We start from the raw sequence: 5,251 nt of genomic DNA, 5'->3' as shown, positions 1-5,251 counted from the left end.
TTAATTCAGCCTATCCAAGTTTAAGTTTGTACTCTGAAAATGAATAAAGAGGAACACACTGAAAAAAAAAATACATACATTTGATTCAACAATTATGGTGCAGGAAGAAGATGTTAGAGATTATAATTTAACTGAGAACCAAAAAGTTATCAAGGTCAAGTATCTTCCAGTTATTTGGAAGTGTGAATGCTACAGGCATTGGGGGGAGACGAGGCAGCATTCGAGCAGGGGGTGTGGCCGTGTGTGCTTACATGATGGCACTGGGGCTGGGAAGCCCCATCAGACAGCGGAAGTTGAAGCCCAAGGACAAGGCTTGCTATCTCTTCTGTTTCACTTTTTGGATGAATGGCTTTATAAGCTCAGTGCTGATGAATTCATATTGCCAGGAAGTGAAAGTACTTAATATTGATCAAAGAAATTTCAAATTGTGCTCAACTGGGTGAGGAGAAGGATTTTCACTTTCCAAGCATCCTCTGGGAACAGAAGGCAAAGCAATAATGTACTCAGAAATGGGGGTCTGTAGTGAAGAGAGACCGGAAGTTTCTGTGATCATCAACAATTAAGACACTGAAAAAAGATGAAAGAAAAGATTTCTATGAAGAGCTGTTTGCTTTTCTCTTGAGAAGACATAACAATTTCATTTCTCTGGCATCTTTACAAATGGAAATTTACAGAACAGAAATTTTGACTTAAAGTGTGGCTTTAAGTTAACAGAAATAGAAAATCAGCTGGGCATGTTGGTATACGCCTTTCACCGCAGCTACTCTGAGGGCTGAGGAAAGATCAAAAGTTCAAGGCAGCTGTGGCATCATAGCAAGACCTTGTTTGAAAATAAAATAAATTCAAAAGAGTGCTGGGAGGGTGTCACAGTGGTGCACCCTGTAATCCCAGCACTTGGGAGACTGAGGAAGGGGCCTGTGAATTGGAGGCTAGCCTGAACTACCTAGCAAGACTGTGTCAACAATAAATAAAATAGCCTCCTCATGATACAGCATCCCTGCGTTCCAGCCACACTGCGAGAGAAGAAAAAAATAAATTGAAAAATCAAGATTAGCCTCGGTCTGTGTTCCTTACATATTCAAACTTCAAAGAGTTCAGTTCTTAAGGGGCAGTTGTGGTCCCTCCCCTGGCTCCTTGCTTTGGTGGCAAGGGAAAGGCCATGAGCCCTTCCACTTGGATGCAAGCCCTCCAGCCTGCTGCCGGGGGACATCACCGGTGTAAGCAGCAGTCAGGATGAAATCTGGCCTTAAAAAAGGAGTATTTTTTCATATAAAATACATTTGCTTTTCTTTCAAAAACAATAAATAAATATTAAGACAAAAACACTAAATCTACTGGAAGAGAAAGCAGGTAGAAATCTTAAAGACATAGGGGTAGGTAGAGAGTTCATGAACAAAAACCAAACTTCACAAGAAGTACTTCAAAAAATCAACAACTGGGATCTCATTTTTTAAAAAAAGATTTTGCATATCAAAAGAAATCAACAGAATAAAAAGAAAACTCATGATTTGGGAAACAATTTTAGCCACTTTTAGTCTTTTTTCCCTCAGACAAAAGACTTCTATCCAGAACATAGAAAGAATTCAAAAAACCAGGACCCGAAAAATTCAAAGATCTAATCATAAAATGGGCATCTGAGATGAATATAAACTTCTCAGAGGAAGAAATACAAACGGCAATAAATATACGAAAGAATGTTCAACAGTGCTAGCCATTTGAGAAATGCAAATTAAAACAATACTGAGATTCCATCTTACCTCAAAAAGAGTTACAATCATCGAGAAGTCAACCAATAACAAATGCTGGAGGGGTCCTGGGGAAAAGGGAGCACTTCCCCCTGCTGGTAGGAGTGTACACCAGTACAGCCACTATGCAAATTGGAATGCACAGTCCTCAAAATAACTAGGATTAGAGGTCCCATTCAACCCAGTTATTCCCCTCCCGGGTATTTTTCCAGGAGAACCAAAAACATCTTGCCACAGTAATGTATGTGCACCCATGTTTATAGCAGCGCAATGTGTTGTAGCTAACTCTTGGAAACAACCCAGATGCTCACCAAGCGAGGAAGGGATAAAAAAGATGTGGTATTTTTATACAATGGAGAATTACTAAGCAACAAAAAGGGATAAACTCGAGGCTTTTATAGGTAAATGGATGCAACTAAAGACCATATTCATAAGTGGAATAAATCAGACTCAAGTATGTAAACATTATATTGTTTTACTAGTGTAAGAACCTTGAACAGAAAATAAAATCTCAAAGGTACAAAAGATATGAAAGGTGAAAAAATCGAGGCAGCTGAACCCACGCTGAACTGGACCAGACATACTGACCCGAGTAAAAGCAGGTTTATTGGAAGCTCACGTAAAGGGAGCTCAGGCGGAGGGAGCTCAGGCGGAGGGCTGTCTCAGGGACCCAGACAGCACCAAACAAAGGGGGAGACTTTATAGGGTCTTTTCAGGGAAGGTCATTGCCGGCTGGAACAGCCAGGTTGCAGGTGATCACCATTTGTCTTCCGGTGGAGGGTAACTGCACGCTAGTACAGCCAGGTGACAGGTGGACATCATTTGTCTTCCTTGTGGTTCAGTTTTGCTTAGGTCAGAGTCAGGGGGACCTGTTCTGTGATTTCGGGTTTGGCTGTGCCTGAGGCCAAGTAGGAGGGAGTTTGGGGGCAGGGTGCTGGGAAACCAAGATGGAGAGTGTGGGGGGCAAAGTGTCCAGGAAACTTGGAGTCCTGACCTAGCAGATACTGTGAGAGGGAAAGGATCTGTTCAAAGGGGAGGAACAACTGGGATGAGGAAAAGGACAGAAACAGAAGAAAAGGAAAAAGATAGATAGATAGATAGATGATGTAGATATCGATATCGATATAGATGATATAGGTATATGTATATATGATAGCTTGGCCAATTTTACTGCTGATTTCTGCTGATTTATAGAAAAGAGCAGTTAATACAAATTTTTTCCTCTCACTTTTAATGTCTTATAACTTTTTTTGTGTATGTGTATTTTAGGGAAGGGACTACAGGGTGTTCAGGGTCTCACTACTACATCGGACTCATAGTGATCTACCTGTTTACAGCCTCCCAAGAGTTGAGATTACAGGTGCGCACCACCATGCCCAGTCTCAATTGCCATTTCAGTGCACCCCAGGAGTGGGGCCGGCATGGCAGGCTCGGGGATCAAACTCCTGGCCCTTGAGCCTGTATGCAGGCGCTTTAATCCACTGAGCTATTTGGCTGGCCTCTTCTTATAAATTTTTTTAAAAGCAATTTTGCATGCTTATATCTGGTAATCTAAACAACTAATTTGAAGATAACATTATGCAATATAACAACCATTGTAGAATTCCTATTATTTTGTTTAGTGAAATTCTGTGTCATTTCTATTTTTTTCTATTTTTAATTCTCTGTAAAAAATAAAAATTAAAAATTGCCCAAAACTAAAAAAAAGGACTAATTTTTTTAAGGACTAAATTTTAATCAAATAGATTTTAGTACGTTTTACTCAGTAGTTAGTAGAAGTAATTATCGCTACCACTATCAACCAGTTTGACCAATGGACATTTATATAATTTAAATTCAAGTGACAACATCAGAATACACATTTTTTAAAAATACACAAGAAATATTCACCTAGACAGACCAGATATTTCTTCATAAAATATGTCACACTGCATCTTCAAAGATCAAAATCTCACAGACTACGTACTTAGCCAGACTGAAATTAATAGCAACAATTCCTCTATAAATACCCCCAAGTACTGGGTAAAAGCAACACGCACCTAAATAGTCCATGTATTAATTATAAAATTTTTAACTGAATGATTAAGAAATACAGCATGTCAGAATATGAAAGACATAGAGAAGATTTTACAGCTTTAAATTCTTATATTAGAAAAGAAGAAAAAGTTTTAAAATCAATAATTTAAAATTTCTACCTTAAAAAGTTAGAAGGGTACTAAGCCTACTACACAGGAAAAAATAAAGTTCACATCAGAAATTAATGAAATGGAAAACAAATAAAAGAACAGTTAATTGACCTTAGACGGGTAGGGCCAAAATGTTGGCTTTCCTTGCAGCCCTCCTTTTTCTCTAACATTTTGCCCCTAGCCTTCTAAGGTCAATTAAGACTCAGGACATATGAGAACTTGTACTGTAACGTCATGTAACTTAGTAGTGCCCCAAATTTTCTGATCAAGGAGATTATGGGGCCAAAGAGGAAAGTGATTGATGATGTAGAGTGTGCCTAAGGAGAGTCACATGGAGAGAAAACATTCTCTCAGGCTTTCACAGAGAGCACATTGGCCAAGCAATGGCCGTGACTCATCCACATGGCCAACACTGACAAAGGTTCTACAATCTGAGGTACAGGATCTCAGGATAAATCCTGAGGGGATTTCACTGACCTTATCAGACCCAAAAGCTACAACTCTTGTTGCATAGGTCTTGCTTTACCTTGTTCTTAACCATCCAGCAGAAAAGTATAAAAACGAAATATAAGAAGTAAAGCCATGCTGTTATGTTGAGCTGTAGGGGACTCAGGTGAACAATTTCTGACATTGCCAGTTAAACAGAAGACCCAATACTATTATGGGCTACTGGACTCTTTTAGAATATTTTGCTGAGTTTACACAACTATAATATTCAAATAACGGAACTTAACAAAAAAAGGAGATACAGATGAATATCCATTTTGTATCTGTGTATTCAAAATGGTTAGGATAGATATATAGTTACACTCTCTTAATGAATAGAATGATTTGTTCTAATAGTGTTTGTAAATAGGCTATCATATCCTCATCTTGTACAGCAATTAACCACTAGGAAGAATGTATGCAATGTGTTAATTATTGAAACTGTCCTACCAATTTGATTTGAAACTGTCTCATTGCTATTTGTTTATCAATAAAATTATGGGGGGATAAAAAAGGACAGTTAAAACCCCAAAACTAATGCAGAAAATACAGAAAAAACAAAAGATAAAATATTTTTTATTTAGAAATAAAGGCGGTGTAAGTACACATTCTGCAGATACTGAAGGGAGTGCAGGGAAACACTACAATTTTCCACCAGTAACTTTACAACAGGACAGAATCTTTGAATACACACTTGGACAAACCTACCAAGAGAAGAAACTGATGACTCAAATATGACTCTCGCTAGTAGACATTGAATTCAGAATGAATCACACTCCTCCAAGGAACAGATGGCTTCTCTGGTGGACTCCATCAAACTTCTAAGGAAGGAAA

General features: G+C 38.5%; 1 pseudogene; it reads left to right on the top strand.

The window, feature by feature from the left end:
• The first annotated feature begins 88 nt into the window (after positions 1 to 88).
• Positions 89 to 563, top strand: LOC111817577 (annotated as a pseudogene).
• The last annotated feature ends 4,688 nt before the right edge of the window (positions 564 to 5,251 follow it).

Source organism: Octodon degus, unplaced genomic scaffold, assembly GCF_000260255.1.
Source record: "Octodon degus isolate 3935 unplaced genomic scaffold, OctDeg1.0 scaffold00062, whole genome shotgun sequence".
Lineage (NCBI taxonomy): Eukaryota > Metazoa > Chordata > Mammalia > Rodentia > Octodontidae > Octodon > Octodon degus.
Note: the sequence above shows the minus strand (reverse complement) of the source record. Positions and strands in the feature narration are given on the sequence as shown.